The sequence below is a fragment of the Terrapene carolina genome, unplaced genomic scaffold (assembly GCF_002925995.2).
Source record: "Terrapene carolina triunguis isolate 2854851 unplaced genomic scaffold, T_m_triunguis-2.0 Scaffold236, whole genome shotgun sequence".
Classification (NCBI taxonomy): Eukaryota; Metazoa; Chordata; order Testudines; family Emydidae; genus Terrapene; species Terrapene triunguis.
Window position 1 is genome coordinate 8,489,110 of NW_020664587.1, and position 18,300 is coordinate 8,507,409.

An 18,300-nucleotide genomic window follows, 5' to 3' on the forward strand; every position below is an offset into this window, starting at 1 on the left:
GCGTGGCTTCATCCACATGGATCAGCCTGCAGGACCAGGGCCAAAAGCTGGACTAGATCACATGTATTGAGTTTCTTTGCACAATCTGTCGAGCTAGGGTCTCCAAACTGGTTTAACAAAAAGTTTTGCCTTGCACACCCCCCAAAAATGCCAATAATGCAGCCTAGAGAGAGCTCCCCAAACACCTGGTCGCTGTGGATACGGGATGCACCATGCCACCTGGATACAGGATGTCATTTTAAAAATGGCTTCCTTCCCTCTACAAAATATTTCTATTTCCCGACATTTCGTCTGTTTAGTAGCAGCACAACCTAAACTCTGCAGGACAGCAGCCATTCCCAGCCTTTGCCATCCTCCGTCTGTCCCTGTCCTCCCCATCGGTGGTGTAGTGTGAAAAAATGAAGTGGGTAAACTAACCTAACCTAAGCTCCATATTCCCCCAATGAGACGTGGCCTCAGTTTACCCACTGGCTACACTACTGCCCTCCCCCCTCCTCTGCCCTCTCTAAGGTCCTGCCCCCTGCTGGAATCTCCTACTCCCCCCCCCTTCTCTTTCTCCAGCCGGCCCGTCAATCTGGTAAGACCCCCCCCCCCCCCCCGCTCCCCCAGGTGGAACCTTCCTTGGAGGGCCTCACACCATCGAGAAGAAGGGCAAAGACCAAGTGCAGTCACAGGAGGAGGAGTCCAGGAAGGGGAGGGCCAAGCGTTTCACAAAATAATCAGGAAGCACAATCTTTTCCGATCGCTCTTAATCACCGTGAAATATCTTTAAAGTATCATATTAATTCAAAACATTTGATTGACCTTCAGGAAATCTTGTTCAGTGTAATCCAATGGTGTCCCCCCCCCAGCGCTCATATGGCACGTTCCACCTTATTGACTCTCTTTGCGGGGCTTGCTTGGGTGGGGTCCTGGTGCTGCGCTGGGAGCGTACACAAGTTGCGTAGCAAGTTTGACGGGCGCGGCGGGGGAACCAATCAGCTGCCGGAGGGCCGAGGTGGGGAGCCAATTGGGCCGCGGACCGGCGGTTGGGGAGGCGGGGCGAGTTTCAGTCAGGGCAGGGGGGGGAGTTGTGGAATGGCGGACGGACGGTAGGGGCGGCCCGCCCCGGTGGTGGTGAGTGGAGGGAGCCGGCGAAGAGAGCGAGGCCGCCTAGCGGGGTGAGTGAGCGGGCGCGTAGGCCGCGACGACCATCTCCCCAGCTGGCCCGTTGGCCTGGGGGCAGCAGTCAGGCCCCGGCCAAATAGGGAGCCGAGCCGGTGGGGCGGGCCCTGCTTCCTGCCACATAGTGAGCCCAGGGTGCCGCTGCTCAGCCGGAGCCTCCCCAGGGCCCGTTCTCCCCCCTCCCCCCCGGCCTGGCCTGGGGGTGCGGGCGCGGCCTGCCCGCTCGGAGGGGGGAGCCTGGCTGCCTCCCCCCCGCCTTGGGGCGTCACTTTCACAGGGTCTCCCTAATAGTGGCTGCCAAATTCATGGGCGCCTATGGGGGGGGCAGCCCTCTGCTGGGGGGCGTGTGTGGGGGGCGCCCAGCTGCCAAGCTGTTAAAGGGCGTTGCTGTCTCCCCTGTAACCAGGGAAGGGCAAAGAGCACAAACCCCCAGGAAGCCCATTAGGGTCCCTGCTGTGTAGATCTGATTTGCATGGGAAGTGCTTAGATAATGGGGTGGTGGGTTTGACATAGCACCTTACAGTAGATAGAAGGTCTGGGGACGGGTTTGGGGTTTTGTTTTTTTTCTTTGCAGGGTTGTGCTATGCTTTGCTGCTGGGTTTTCAAAGAGCCTCTTCCCCCCCCCCCCCCCAAAAAAAAAAAAGTGCTCGCAAAACTTGTGAATGTGCCTGCCTGCTTGTGTGAAAAGTTTTGCCTGTTCGTGTAGCTGGCTGTTTTGGTTGGTGCGAGTGTTTTGTGAGTGGAATTGTGGAGCATTGGTATGAAACTGTTATCTGCCTGATTTGCTGCCTTCTCACCCCAGAGGTGGCTGCATTTTGGTGGTGGAAGAATTGATTCTTCTCCCCTCTTTCCCTATCTCTCACACACACACGTGTGGGTGTGAGAATGTGTACAAATATACTCCCATTTAGTGATATACTGTGTGATATACACCTACTGCTTGAAACAGATTGGAGCGTGACCCTGGGTTTGCTGCAATGCATGGTGGAAAATATCTTCAATATGATTCCTCAGGGCCTCTATGAGAGGAGACTTAGGAGGATGTAGCTGAATATGGTGGGGTAGCTGACTAGCTGTAACCTCCACACAGTTTAGTTCCCCTTTCAAAGGGAACAGAGTGCCTGGGGATATTCTTCAAGTTGTTCCGAATTAGCATGTTGGCCTGCAGTAAAGCTGCTGCTTCAGGATAGGAACAGTATTTTACCTTTTGGACCACGGCAGTTACAACAGTTCCCCATACTAGTCACAATTTTGCCTAAAGGCCCTGTCTAAAATAGGGACATTTTCTAAAAGTTTGCATGGGTGCCAATACTGATTCAATTCCCCTCTGTGTTAGCAGCACTGGAAGTCCTAGCACAGATGGGGCAATCGGCATTCTTAATATCATGTTGTGTAATTCTAAGAGCAGGTCTGATCAATGTGGTGTTAAAAATGTTGCCAGCCTGTCTACTTTAAAAAAAAAAAAACGAGGAGTCCTTGTGGCACCTTAGAGACGAACAAATTTATTTGGGCATAAGCTTTCGTGGGCTAGAACCCACTTCATCAGATGTACATAAGCCGACGAAAGCTTATGCCCAAATAAATTTGTTCGTCTCTAAGGTGCCACAAGGACTCCTCGTTTTTTTTTTGCTGATACAGACTAACACGGCTACACCTGAAACCTGTCTACTTTAAGGCATCCAACACGGCAAACATGAGTGGAGCCGAACTGATACTGTCAATGGTGGGGAACTCTTAGGCCTGGTCCACACTAACCCCCCACTTCGGACTAAGGTACGCAAATTCAGCTACGTTAATAACGTAGCTGAATTCGAAGTACCTTAGTCCGAACTTACCGCGGGTCCAGACACGGCAGGCAGGCTCCCCCTTCGATGCCGCGTACTCCTCTCGCCGAGCTGGAGTACCGGCGTCGACGGCGAGCACTTCTGGGATCGATCCCAGAAGATCGATTGCCTGCCGCCGAACCAGGAAGTAAGTGTAGACGTACCCTTAGAAAACATTCTTGGTGTAGAGGGCGCTATAGTTTTTAACCCCCCTGTGATCCTTTCATTTGTAAAGCACCCAGAAGAGTGGGCAGTCCTGTGAGAAGGAAAAGTTGAAAGTGAAAAATATGGGAGACCAGCAGAAAATGAGGGGGGCGCGTTGCAGTAGAACTGAGACAAGCTGTGTTGCTTTATGGGGAACAGAGTGCACCCACACGCAAACCAATTGTCAAATGAGGAAGGAAAGTAGCCATGAATTTCTTGCACCAGCTCTACATGGCTTCAGAGCCGGTTGCTATTAAAAGCCACGGAACAAAAATGTCCATTGTTGTGACTTACTGTTCAGTAGAATTTCTGTATCAGTTTCTTTTATTTTGACGCTTTTGTGGGTTTTTGTCTTATGTTTTGGTTAAACTTTATATCAGGCCTCTTGTAAAAATTGTATTGCTAAAATCTTTTACAGACTTGCATAATATTTACAAATTTTAAAAATAGACAATAATAGCATGACTTTGAAAATCCATTCACTGACTCATGAGTAAGTGCAAAGCTGTATCTGGCTGGTGAAGGTAGGCCAGACACAGCTGCAGAATTGATGCTTTTATATTTTTAACTTAAAAAAAAATGTTAAACCCTGGTTTGGGGAAGCTCCTTCCAAGCTTCACAACAAGTCCACCCAGTTCAAATCCTCATGCAAACCATCACTTGTAATGCCACTCCCCTGGGTGGGTTGTCAGCAGCAGTGATTGACCTCTGGATCTTAAAACACGAGCCTCTACTACTTGGGCTAAAAGACCCTCTAAGTCAAAGCTGTAGCAGGATCATCCGCCTCAATATGTAGCCCAGCCAGCGCTCGATGGGGACAGAGTGCCACACTGAATGGATGTGGGTTCCAAGAAGATAACCTTCCAAGGATGAACTGAATGTCAACGTTTTTATTGTCCACTTCCTGAGTTTGCAAACAAATGGTTCTAGTACTTCTGCTATTGGCCAGACTCTTTCCAGGCAGCTGCAGGGTAAAATTAACAAGACCGTGGTTGGTTTCACTATTTTTCTTTAGAACCCTCTGAGCAGCAGTGAAACCGACAACTCAGCTGTTGTTTGGGAAAGCCCTGTTGTCTGTTTACCAGGCTGGTGGACCTCCACCAGCCTTTCATTTTGGTTTTGCCTAGTAGCTTTCTGGTGAACTTTTCAAGCCCTGATTTCCAGAAGTGTGTATAATACAACCCATAATAATGGAAAGAGATGAGAGAATAAGAATTGAAGACAGCTGGAATAAGGCAGGCTATAGGCCAGGGGTGGGCAAACTTTTTGGCCCAAGGGCCACATCTGGATATGGAAATTGAATGGCGGGTCATGAATGCTCACAAAATTGGGGGTTGGGGTGTGGGAGGGGGCTTTAGGGTGGGGCAATTTAAGTTTGTAGTGTAGACATGCCCTTAGTAAGGAAAGAGACATGGAACTGTCGAGAGATGCAGAGCTGTCAGTATTGGAGACTGTAGGAATGAGTTACTGATAACATTCTGTTAAGCAGAATGTTATACCAACTTCACTAGGAATTGTATTGCATACCAAATAGATAAACAGTGTAGTTTTAAGCTTACAGTTCAGAACACTTCTTGTGATCAATGATTCATTTGTTGACAAATATCATTTTAAAAAAATCTTATGTATAAATACCAAACCAGGTTTCTGGCATATTTTAAATGTGACTGATTCTTCAGGGCTTGGTTTAGATGGAATTAATTCATTAATTCAGAGCTTAGGTAGATGTGTGGTGTGGGTGAGTGAGCAGGTTAAGTCTTCTGAAGTTTGCACTGTTTAAATCCAGTTATGTCGGTAAGTCCAGCTCTGTTGACCCCTCACCCAAATCCCAGGGAGAAAAACGGGAAATCCATTGGGGTTAGTCCTGCCACAAAAGTTAGGAAAGGTTTTGATTGACAGCTTCTTGTACAGTAGGCAGATTTACAACATAAAAGGCTTGACTTTAATCATTCTAGTATCCTTTTCAAATAGGCCTTTTGGACTCAGTTTAGTATCTTCTTCTTTCAAACTAAGGTTTCCGTTATGTTCTTAATTAGACGTAACACAGGTACTGAGGACTGGGCAAAATACAGTGGAACACTAGGTAAGGAACAGTCCTGCACAGACCGGAAAGTGAATGGACTAGAAAGATCTTATAAGTGTTTTCCTGTCTCTTGTTTGCATGGTTCAGGTTAAAGTTTTTACCCTTTCTGGTGTCTCTATACGTAAGAGTGCTAAAAGCGAAGGTATTTTCTTGAGGGCTAAAACTGGCCAAAGAGGTGCTCTGGCCAAAGGCTCAGCATTTATTTTTTGTCTTGTGTAGTGCCTGTAAGAATGCTCTAGGTGTGCAAAACACACAGTAGAAAAACTAGAAGTAAAATCTGTAGCTTGTCCCTCAAGTAGCAAGTCTGAGAACTACACCTAACTTTTTTTTTTTTTGGGGGGGGGGGGGAGAATAGCATGACACACCAAAGGCCTAATATTGTTGCCCTTTGCACATAACATCTATAAAAGTCTTTGGCCCCTTCATTGCCTTAAATCTTTAGTTATATGGACAAAATGCAACTGTTCTCCAGGAGAGTAGGTGCTTAGGCCATGGTGCTTACTACTTTGAGCAATACCCTTGTTTTTAATAGTGCTTGGTACTGTGAGCAATACCATGCCTAATAATAAATATTTGCAGGATCAGTGTCTTAGACACCACAGCATGCACATTATAAGTGCCTAGATAGATATTTAGGTGAAAACTGAATAGTAAAAGTTCTATGTAGGAACTGTTGATGGTTCATAAGCAAATGAGTGCTCAGAACAGAACTACCCTGGTGAAGTTCACTTCCTCTCACTGCAACTCTGCGTGATAAAGAAAAAAAAAATTGCATACTGTATTTTCTCTTTTTTGGGAGTGGCTATATCGAGTCTCCTACATATGATAGCATATAGGGGAGGCTCATAAGGGCTTTGTCTAGATGTTTACAGGATGGTGGCCTCACCCAGATTTAGACAAGATTTGTATTTCGTTGGGAACTTGCTAGTTTTTTCATTGGCGGGGCGGAGTGGAGAGTGAAAGAGTACTCTCTTCCCTTTTTCCTCCTCCCAGAAAAGCTGAAATATGAGCTTGGGCTCTGTTTTGTTCAGATGCACAGTCCATAGGCTGCACATCGTGTTAATCACATGCAAATGCAAAACTCACATTTGTAGTAATAAAGCTAAAAAATAGTTCCAAGGTCCCACCTCTAATGCTTGAAATTGTAGTGAAGCCCATTGATTGAGGCATTGGAGCACAGACTTTCCCCGTGCACGTCCTAACTGAGGAATTTGCTGAGGGGTTTTTCTGTAAGAGACTCTGGAGTCTTTGCTAATATTAGGGTAGATAGCAGAAACTGGTATTTGCAGATATGCAAGATGAAAAGCGCTATATAGAAAGAACTACGTGTTATTAGGTTCATCAGGAGATCTCGAAGTGCTTTACAAAGGAGATCATTATCATAATTGTCTTTTTTACAAATGGAGAAACTGAGGCACGGGGCAGCAGAGTGACTTTCCCAGGTTCACCCAGCATGTCCGTGCAAAATCCAGGAACAGACCCCATGTCTCCTGAGCCCAATCCAGTATTCTCTACACTAGGCCACACTTCCCACACCTGGACTCCCCCTGGTCTGGACGGTACTTCTAACTTGGCTTTGACATCTCCAAGTGACCTGGCACTTCCCTCCCTGATCGATAGCATCTTGCCCATTTTCAGAGGAGGCCTGGTGCATGCCCTTACAGGAAGAGGATGGTTTAGGGTTGGGTGCAGTGAGTCCTGGAGGACAGAGAGAGCAGACAACAGACACTGACTCACAGAATCTTTTGCTCTTCTTGACATTTTTTTCTTGTGCTTGTTAGTCTGTTATCCCTGCTTTCTGATTGGCTGTGCATATTCAATGACATCACATCTCTTACATAGGGGATTTAGATCCAAGTGATTTAATTCTCCACTCGGATGGCCTGGGTGGTTCTGTGCTACACCCTCCATCTCCACTTGCATTGCTGCTTCTGCAAATAAGATGGGGTGTAACCTATGCCATTCCTTTCAGGAATTCTGTGCAGCCCTTCCTGCTATTCTGTGCAGTCTTATTTTTAACCCAAAATCCTTGAACCTGTGTTCAAGATTAGTACTGACTTACATAGCATTGTAAAGCTCTTGGCAATAAACAGATAAAAGGTGCTTATAAATGATTGCTTCATTATTGAAGGCCTACATTGTTCTGCCCCTTCTGTATGTGAGATCTGCCCTGAGGCCACCTACTAGACTGTTGTTCTGAGATCATGTGTGACCTGTTATTTTGAAGGTTATCCACTATCGCTCTTCGAGATAGCACACAATAGAGAATGGGATGGAACATGTATAAAGGAGTTTCTTGCTAAAGTGAATCAATTCTTAAAGTTGCTGTAAGAATATAAATGAACTCTGGTTTATTTGGTTTTCACTGGAAAACATTTAGCTATAGTTGCTCTTTTCCTTTTATTTTGTGCTGTTTGATATAGATAGATACTTTTCTTCTTGAAAAGGCCTGCTTTAGTGTGGGAAAACATGTTATTTCCCTGCTGGATTGCAGTGTATCTGTTTGAACAATTCCTTCATGAAATGAAGACCTTTTTTTTTTTTTCCCCCCCCAGTACAAATTGACTTGTGGTGGAAATGTCCTTATTTCAGGACAGATGGCTAGGGTAAAGGCCTGGAACCAAGGTTCTGTGTGCAGCTCAGTCACTAACACTCCATATGATTCAGACAAGTCACTTAACTGTTCTGCGCCCCAGTTTCCCCTTCTGTAGAGCTGGATTAAGCGTTCTTACCTTCCTTTTTGTACAGCAAGATGAGAAAGATTGTTATGGGAAGGATGAGCTGTGCCTCTTTGTGATGCCTAGCAAAAGCTCCATTGGTGAAGGTGACTTAGGTGAGCATGCTCCGAGTACCTAGATAGAAGACGTGCTGGAGGGAGAACAGTATTCCCTGCCCCATCCTATCCTACTAAGATACTGTGTAGTGGGAAAACACAATAGTATTTTGGTCCTGACTCCTCCGTGACTGGACTGTTTAGAATTTCTAATAGGAATATTGGTTCGGTTTGTGACAGCCAGTGGGTTGATGTCACTTTTTTTCACAGCAGGTTTGCATTAATTGTTCATACACAGTATAGTTTTGCTAAGCATTTGTTGGCCTACTATTTTACCAGAAAAGGACAGAGTATGTTTCATTTCTTGTGTTTCCTCTTTCAGAGCCTTCCTTTTTTCTTCTTTTTTTAGAGTCTTGCTTCAAGTCTCTGTGTAGCTAAGTTCTTTTCTTTTTTGAGGCTTTGCTTTCAACCAGCTCTTCACCGGGAGGCTTAAGTGGCATTCAGAGGAGGCTATCCGCCACAATGTCTGATGGATTGGTATAGCTGCAATTCATGCATGGAGTGCAGAAAATAGGACTTAATTGGTAGGGAGGGGAAATGGCAACCCGGGTTGAATGAATGGGTAAAAGTTCCACATCTACCCCTAGACGAGCAAATAGTGTTGAGTTGCTGGCGCTGCCAGAGCAGAAGTGAGAGTCCCCTTTGCATGCACCCTGCTTTTGTGCATAGTAAGGGAAAACCCACATTCTTATACCTTTGGTTTTACAGCTGCAAATAGAAGAGAGAACAACACCCCCGCCCCCCAAATCCTGTCCTTTCAATACCAGCAGCATCTGATCAGCCTCTGCTGGGGGGAAACACTGTAACTATAAATACAGCTTTATCTTGTGTCTCGGACATCATAAAAGAACTGACCACTTCCCCTTTAGAAGCTAAATTATAAAACATGTAATCAACCGATTTGTACCAAGTAGTATTTTGGTCTCTATTGAGAATTCAGTCTTGTGTCAAGGACGTTGCTTCTAGGGTCTGGCTTTACCCGAGAGGTTTTCATAAAGCAGCTTTAAATGCTGGAACATGTGGTGAGCCGTGAGCATCTTGTATCTAAAGACTTGGATCAGTAACAACCCTAATACAATCTATTCTCTCTTCCTCATGAAAATATCAGTTCTGTGAAATCATGGTTTCAAACGCTTTCCCCCTTAAGAGTCCGAACTATTTTTTTAATGGTGCAGAACTCAGGGCAGAGGGTTGCGCTTTATTTAAATATCTTAAGTGTTCGAATTGACAGCTTCAGCACATGCAAAAATTAAATTACAGTTAAAACAAAAAAAAATTGCCCCGTTGCTTGCAGACGGTTCCACAGTCATCTACCACTGAAGCCCATCTTCCCAAATCAAGAAAGCCTGGTTAAAACAACTGGGGTCTTGCTAGCATGCTCTAAAGTCCATTAAATCAGGTCTTTGGAAGGCCAAGGGAGAAAATGAATTCCAGAATCAAGGTCTCTTCATTGAGAATACCCTGCCAGCAGTTTAACCAGGGGACTGCTCTCTCTCCTACCTCAGGCCTTGCCTTCCCTACAGAAAAAGGTGTGCTCTTAACTCAAGGGAAGACAAGGCAGTTCGTAGTTGGCGAGGTTGAGTTAGAGACTACTCAACTTGACTTGCAAAATCATGTGAAAACTACAAACTGCTTTGCCTTGGATTTTGACTTGAGTGAAATTTTTTTATGTAGTGAGGACAAGGCCTCAGTCTGGCTGCTGCTGAATCATACAAGGTCTGTAGGCACTGTTTTTGTCCAGTGGAGAAGGGGTTAAATCCTGGTTCCTTCTAGCATTCTCTTCTGGCTGCTAAAGAGATTAGCTCTTTACAAAAAGAGTAAAGAAACCTTTACCCTGGTATCCTGCCCAGCATCCCATCACTGCCTTTCACAATAAACAGTTCTGATGTCCAGGCTTGAGAGAGATTACTAAGCACGTAATGGTTGCTGCACTGTCACTAGGCTTGGGAAGATTAGATTTTTATTGGTGAATGTCAATAAATATCAGTTTCACCATACACAAACCCCTGAAGAAATATTTCCGTGGATGATCATCGAAATTTACAGATAGGCAAAGTAAGAAAAATGCTGCTTGATAACTTATTAGAGGCTGATTTAAGGATATTTACTTGACGTGATGTTGACAATTTGTTACAGTTATAAAGCTTTTAAATTCCAATGTCCACTGTCACTAAATAACTGTCTGACCCCCAGTTTCCTGCAACTGTAAACATTTAAATGGATACATTTAAAAATGCTTAAAAATAAACATAGGTATGTCATAATTACAAAAATAAAAATAAAAATTGAATTCTGCCAAACCTATTACTAATGTATTGCTTTCTAAATCTCTTTGGGTTGTCTGAATATGAAAGTCTCCTTATAATTGTGATCTAATCTAAATGTGCCCAGTGTATTTGAAAGACAAGGTGGGTGAGGTAATAACTTTTATTAGACCAACTTCTGTTGGTGAGAGAGACGAGCTTTTGATCTTAAGGAGCTCCTGTACAGTGCATTTCATTATTTTAAACTAGCTGTCACCGTGGGGTGAGTGTGGGGTGGCTAACTCCACTTCTCCCCCATTCTGAAGATACTGTTGTAATATATATCAGTGAGGTTGAGAACGACTTAGCCCTCCTATAGATGAGGAAAGAACAAAACAAAGCTTGACCAGGTATTCAGGACTGAGCATCTGAAAAGTGTGAACACCAAGGTGAGGGAAGAATGGTCTGGCATGGTGCAATGGGTGGAGTAGGAATGAGAATAAACCAAGGACAGGTTGGCCTGGGTGCTGGTACAAAACGTAAGCTAGAACTCCCTGCTGCGGGAGATTTTCACTTCAAGAATAGTCTCCCAAGGGAGGTGATGGAACCCCTGTTATTTACTGGCCTGGTTCAAGTTGTAAACTCACCCAATTAGAGCCCCCTACCCCGTGTGTACTGTTAGTCTGGAGAAAGATTCAGTGGGACTCCTTGCGGTAGTAAACATAAGCATGTGCATGTTTTCAGGATCGGGGCCCTACTGCAGAGTAGCAAAATGCTGGGTTTTTGAATGGCTCCCTTTACAGTTCTTTTCCATCTCTGACTTTTGACACCATATCCTGTTCCTTTTGTAATTGCAAGGGATCTGTGTCTTATTTTGACTCTATGTAGAAATCATTAGCTCTTTCCTCTAAAATTGCTTATGACTGAAATCCCCACAGATATTCATAAAATAACATTTAAGACATCAACTCCCTCAAATTTTCTAATGTCAAAGGTTAACTTAAAATATTAATGCTGGAAAGATTAATTTAAGATATTAAATCATTTCAGGCAAGAATACATGTACATATTGTAATTACTTCCTTTTCTTACAATTAAAGTAATTGGATTATATTTAATGAGCTATTTACATTTAATAATTAAGAAAAGACTTATCTTTCTAGTATTCCCCAAGTGTGGCAGAAGGGTGGAGGCACTCTCTGCTGTGATATAGTTATCTAGGCATGAGTTGAAACTGAAAGAGCAGCTGAGCTGTTCAGAAAAGGCTTAGAGCTGCTTCTTTGTTTCACTAATAAAATATAGTTTAGGAACTCTGCTAGAAAGAGTAATGTATATTTAAGGATGGTTGGGAACGTTTATTGGTCTCAGTTGCAAATGAGGTATAACAGTTGACAGAAAAAGAGGCTCAAAACGTGCTCCGACTTCAGGAATAAGTCATTTCAAAAACTGCTTACTCCAGTTACAGTGTTCTGCTATATGATGAAAATATACCAATGTGAGATTTGAGGCTTCATAAGGGCCCCTGTGAATGTTTTATTATGGTAGCAAACACACGCCCCCTCTGGTGGCTAGCGGAGGGTAGCATGAGGGAGGGGAAGAAAACATGCTATTCCTATTAGCACTGCCTCAATTTTGGAATGAGGTAGTGAGTGTTGCCTGCCTTAGCAGACATGCACCGTTTGAAGAAATTGGCTTGTAGCTTTGGGGAGGCATTTGTGTAGCAATGCCATGAGACTTGGATGCATATTTTTGGTAATATATGACACAGCTAGGAATGAAGCAGTTATTCAGAAAGCCAATTGAAAATGTGTTGACTGGAAAACATGTATTTTAAGTCAATTTAGTGATGTTAGAAAGTGCTAGATTAAGAGCCTTGGAGACATCTTACATTTTATCTGTAACTCTGGTTCTTCATGGAAAATGACAGAGCAAGCTTCCTCCGTGCTGCCCTCATGCCCAGGTAATGCATCTAAATCCCGATTGGGAGAGGCCTGCTCTTGGGCTCAAAGAGGAATTGTCTCCCTGGCCCATTCAGTCACTGGTCTGTCTCCTGAGATTGCCAAGGATGCTGAATGAGGTGGTAATTGTGCTGTGGACTCTCATCTACTGGGAAAGGGTTGAGACCTACTCCTTTAACAACTTTCAGATGCTAATGATCTAAGATCCAGCTCTGGGCCAAATGGGAATCAAAGACCTAAAGATGAAAGATTGTATCTTGTTACCAGTCCCCTGATCCATCCTTTCTCCATGTGTAATTGTAATATCTGAGAATCCAAGATGATACTTTAGATTATTCAGATAATCCAGAACTTTACCTGCATGTCTGAAGCTAGCAGCTCTATGCAGCAGAGTCACTAGTAACCTTGGGTCCTTGCCAAAATTAATGAACCTTAAAAGCAAAAGTCAAGAGCTCAAGTGAATGTTTCACTGCTTCTAATCCACCTATTTCCCCTGCAGCTGCAACAAAGCGCTTCCATTATTTAAGTAGCGGATCTCGGTTTTGGTGTACCTCTACATACCAAGAACCTGAAACTTACTGTTGAGCTTTATTTTCTGCAGATAGTGTCAGTAGTTCTATATTCTGAGACTTAAACTTCTGTGACAATGGTTTTAATTGTACTGTATTGACTTTCTTTTGTCACTGCTATTCTAAAATTTTATTGAAATATGAGTTCTGTGTGTATGCTTAGTCAAGGACCAATAAAGTCTCATACAGATGACCATTTTTGTTTAAAACTTGTTTTTCAGTTAAAACGAATGAAAACATTAGAGTTCTTCTCTAAAAAGTGGCTGTGTAGAAAGGCCAGCTTTTCACTCAACAGATTTTCCTGTTTGTATTGGGTCATATCGGCTTGCTTTAGTTCACTTCCGCACAGTTCGATTCCTATTAACCATGTAGTGCCGACCCAACTATGGGAGAGTGAGCTGGATTCTTTTCTGGCTTGCTCATCGTCATCAGAACTGATAACTAAGTCCCAAATGAAGATCCAAATTCTGACTCTCACCTGTGCAATCCCCTTGAAAGCAATGAGTGGTGGTGTGGTGATGCATTAGCCAGAAAAAAGAACAGCTTGGCTTTCAGATTCCACGGTGGGTTTGCAGGGCTGGCAGCTTTTAAAAAAGAAAAACTCACTTGTAAACTGAGCAAACTAGATTGTCTCTCAAGGACTCCCTATCAGCACAATGCTACTTCTGGACCCACTTTTCTGTTAGAACTGCATTTAAGTTTCTAGGAGCAGATCAACAATTTTAGGGTCTCCAAGGTGTATCCTTACCCCATGTTTTCCTAGACCTACTCCTTCAGCTCTGCCTCTCTTTCATAATGCTACAGGATCCCCCTTATTAACATCCAGATTTGGTGATTGAGGTGGGCCCCAGTGTTTACTGATGTTCATACATCTTCAGGGCAGTTACCTGATTGGGCAAACCTTCAAATGAGTGTGGATCCAGCTTCAGGGAAGTTTTTTGTGTGATGGCAGGCAAAGGGGAGGACTGGACTGACCTTTCAGTACCTAATGAGCTGTTAGGGAATGTTTTTTCCTATGCATGTGGGTTTTAACCACACATCCTCTGACTTGTGGGGAGAATAGACCCTTGTGAAAGAAAGTAGTCCGGAACTGCCTTCCACTGCTGACTCTTGTTCAGCTGCTGGCAGGCTTGGAAGCTAATGACAGATGAGCATCTGACATGTTTTTGGGACTGAATACTTGTTACAGCTGGCGGAGTGGAATAGTTTGTGGCATCACATGGCAGTTTGCTCTATAATTTCACTCCCCATTGCTCAGATGCAGTACTGATTGCTAGGTAGGTCTCCTCTCTTAGGGTAGCATGTAACAGCAGCATCTCTGATTACTGCATGCCACTTCTCTGTGGCCACATTGTGCACTTGGATATTGGCATGAGTTCTCAGCAGAACCTTCTGCTGACTTTTCTGTTTTTTCCCCCTGTTCTCCCTGTGTGTCTGGCTGCTTTGTCCTCTTTCCCTCCCACCACCCTTTTGAGATTTTCCAAACGCCAGTTTCTCTGGCCATTACAGCTTGATGGGGGAGCAGTTACTGCTGAGAGAAGCTTGAAATTTAAAGCAGAATTGTCATAGACACTAGAATAAATGGTCAGTCTGCATTGGCAGGCCACTAAGTCCCATTTCATACTGATGGGAAATTCATTTCTGATTATCTCTTTCCTCTCTCATTTGCAAACCTGCTTGTGTGTCTAATACTCCCAAAGGCTGCTCTTTGAGGAGCTTAGCTGGAGGCCAGTTCCTCTTTGCTTTACTCTTTGTGTTTGGGAGGATTATTTGTAGCAATTAACGCTGCAGAAACTTTAATTTGATTGCTGGGGAAGGGTTATCAGTGACCTGAACACATTTGAAAATGCAAATACCAAAAAATGTGCTGTGTCCACCTCAGGTGCTGTTTCACCAGACATTGTGGCAGATATTACTTCTGATGCTAAAATTTACTAAGACTGTTTCTAACATAAGTCGTCACTTCTTGCACTACCTGTAGGGAATTGTATTGGTAATTCCCTTTAATGCACTGCTAGTCACTCAAATATCTGTGAGAAAATAGCTCTCAAAATCTTGTAAGCAAAGTTGGTGACGTATGTGACCTTTGTTTTTAGAGTCTCTTCTTTCTCCTCACCATCATGAGGACCATGGTATCTGAGCTCTTTACAAGAAAAGAAAACAAATAATTGGTTGCCAGTTGGTGGTGGTTTTCTTCCCCACCCCAGCTCCACAATAGGGAAGCTTTTGGTCTTGATTTCAGTGATTCCTTCTCATTGACAGAATTCATGTAGGAAAGCAGATAGTCTTTGTCAAGTATTAAGAAGCAATACAGTCACATCCCAGGATTAACTATCTCCCTTATTATTCATAGCAGTTGTTCCGTCTTGTGGGGTTTGCTGTTCCAGCCATGTATTTCAGAATGGTGAATATGGGTGCAGCTCTGTCCAAAGGGCTCATAGACTGGCAAGAGCTGTTTCAAATAAACCAATTCTACATGAATTCAATCCAGAACTCTGTGATTCCTGTAGGATCCACTGTAGCAGAGCCCAATTTGCAGGATTTGAGTATCCATATAATCAACTAATCCAATATACTTGTAATATCCAACTGACCAGAAGCCTTAGTAGTGGGATGTTCACCACAAGTTAAACTTTGTTCCATGAGGTGGATAAGCAGAGACCATCATTAGGAGTTGCATTTCTCCATTTACAATCTTCTGTCCTATTAATTAGTTAATTTACCGTATCTTTTTGTAGTATCCTCGATGCAAGTTTTGGGTTGAATAATTTTGTGCTAAAGAGATAAACAGATTCAAGGAGAAGTCCTGATTGCTTAGGGTTTAGAGTTCTAGATAGTCCTGTCTCCATGAGCAACAGGAAGGCACCTCTCCAGCTGTGGAGAAACAGGAGGCTGTTAAGACCAGAGGGTGTGGTGCAAGAAAGCAAGGGGAGGTAGCATGAGGGATAATATGGAGCAAGTACGTAGTGAGTTTTAAAAATGGGAGGGTGCTGCTGGGTGGAAGACTGCTAGGAATCTAGGAACGGTGGTATGAGCTTCCTGGAATGAAAGAATCTGTTTCAGCATTCAGCAGATTTTTAGGAAGAACTGGGTGATGGAATTGTAGAAGAAGAGATGAGCACTCAGAAAAGCATAAATAGAGATGTCCGCAAGGAGTAAGAAAACGACAACTTCTGGCAATGTTTGATTGGGAGTGATAGAACTTACAGCTATGGGAGAGGCAGGAGGAGAGAAGACTGGCCATTGGGCAGTTCAGCCTGCAGTCTCCTCAGAGTTTGGGGTGAGGAGGAGAGACTTCTATTGTTAACTTGGAAACATGATTTCAGAATTATCCCAGTCATGTGTCCTCTTCCAGGGCTTCGAAAAAATACAGTTGTCAAGTGGGAAGTTCTTGTGAAAGGGACTAAGGCCTGGTCTACATTTACCCCCCAAGTCGAAGTAAGGTACGCAAATTCAGCTACGTGAATAACGTAGCTGAATTCAACATACCTTACTTCGAACTTACCGCGGTTCAGACGCGGTCCACACGCGGCAGGCAGGCTCCCCGTCGACTCCGCGGTACTCCTCTCGTTGAGCTGGAGTACCGCAGTCGACGGGGATCACTTCCTGGTTCGATTTATCGCGTCCAGACCAGACGCGATAAATCGAACTCGGAACTTCGATCCCCAGCCGCCGAACTAGCGCGGCAGTGTAGACCAGCCCTAAGTCATCAATTTCTAAAGAATCTCAGTTTTCATTTGAAAAAGTTGTTAATTGTGGTTGTGAAGATAACCCTTCAACTGATAGTGTTGTCTGCCTGAGTCTGCAGAGAAATCACTCCAGTGCTTCTGCTTACAGCTTTCCCAACCAAGCAGCAGTGTGAAACTGCCAAGTCATGCTGTTGCTTGGGTCAGCAATGAGTAGCCGCTTGGGCACTGGCCTTTTGGTCCTTGACCTGGGTGGTGCTGTCCTTCTGTGTGGTTGTCTTTCCCTATCCAGTATTCTGTATCAGTCTCTGACTTGAAAGTGTTTCCTCTCTGTGGAGGTGACAGGCCACCCTTTGGGTACTTAGCCACACCCCATGTCACAACAGGAAGTGTGTGGGTGCTTTAGATCCATAAAGTATTCTTGTGGTGTTGTACAGTACTGAATATACTGAAAACTGCAGCATTTAAACATAGCCAAGCCTAAACTTTCAATAACAAATCCATATGACTGCTCTCCAAGGATGCTATCACATCTCCGCTTCACAACTCATTTCATTTGATTTGAGAGGAAATATCTAAATCCATATATATCACACAGCTTGAAACATGTACCTGACACCTACTAGCCTGATGACTAGTGGTACTAGCCAGGTTGGAAAATAGTTCTGTCATGTTCCTACAACTTAAAAGAATAAAGTAGTTGTATACTGTCCTTTGTGTCCTGTTTTTATTTGTAGCATATTGTGAATCAGCTCTCTTTAATGAATTTTTAAGAATAAAACTTACTAGCAGGCTCCTACTTTTACTAGACCTTTTCCTTCGTGGCTTCACTGACTACTTTTCTTTTTTCTCCTAGATCATGGTGCGTTTGTCCTTGTGTTGTCTATGTATGGCTACACTGCTCTGCACTTTGACCTACGGGCGCATGAAGAGCAGTACGCACCAAAGTGCTGCGCTATAACTCGCCTGTGTGGAGCTGTGGGGAGTTAAAGAGGACTACGTTAAGCAAACTAGGCACCTTTTAGTTCGCATCCACACGGGGATGTTACAGAGCGTCACTTTGGTGCGCGCTGCTGTTCACACTTGCCTTGTCTGAACTGCCCTAATGTCTAGTTTCCTTTCTTCCTTTCTCAGCATTGTTTTCTATCTCCTTCCCCTCAACTTTTCTCTCTCTGCTTATACGTCCCCCAAAATCTCTTTCAAATTCAGGACACTGTTCTTTGTGTCTAATCAGCTGCATCTCTTCTTCCCATCCACTTCTTCAAAGGGCTTGGAAATTTTACAAGATATGTAATAAGTGGAGGGATAAACCTCCTACCCAGAGACTGATCTTACAAGATGAGGGGGGCCTCGATGTCCAAATGCAGTGTCCTGTGGAGAAGCTACCCCACCCCAACAGCTGCTGGGAAAAGGGAGAGGGCTCAGCCATTACTAAAAGCTACTGTCACTGGTAGGGTTACCATATTTAAAAAATTTTTAAAAAGGACACTCCACGGGCCCTGGCCCCGCCCCTTTCCCACCCCCGGCCCCGCCCCAGCTCCGCCCCTTCCCCAAAGTCCCCGCCCTAACTCTCCCTCCCAGCCATGCGAAAAGGGCTGCCCGAGCGCTACCGGCTTCATGGTTTGCTGGGCAGCCTCCAGACCCTGCACCCCCGGCCGGCGCTTACCCAGTACAGCTGGAGCCCGGGAGGGGAAGCGCCCAGCCGGGGGCGCAGGGTCCGGAGGCTGCCCGGCAAAC

General features: G+C 44.4%; 1 protein-coding gene across 1 annotated transcript in view; it reads left to right on the forward strand.

Annotated features, from left to right (window-relative positions):
• Positions 1–1,074: 1,074 nt before the first annotated feature.
• The window catches only part of WASF2 (WASP family member 2), a 37,168-nt gene continuing 19,942 nt past the window's right edge, over positions 1,075–18,300 (forward strand). Inside the window, exon 1 of the mRNA XM_026657168.2 lies at positions 1,075–1,160. The gene's annotated coding sequence lies outside the window, so the exon portion shown is untranslated. The remainder of the gene's footprint in view (positions 1,161–18,300) is intronic.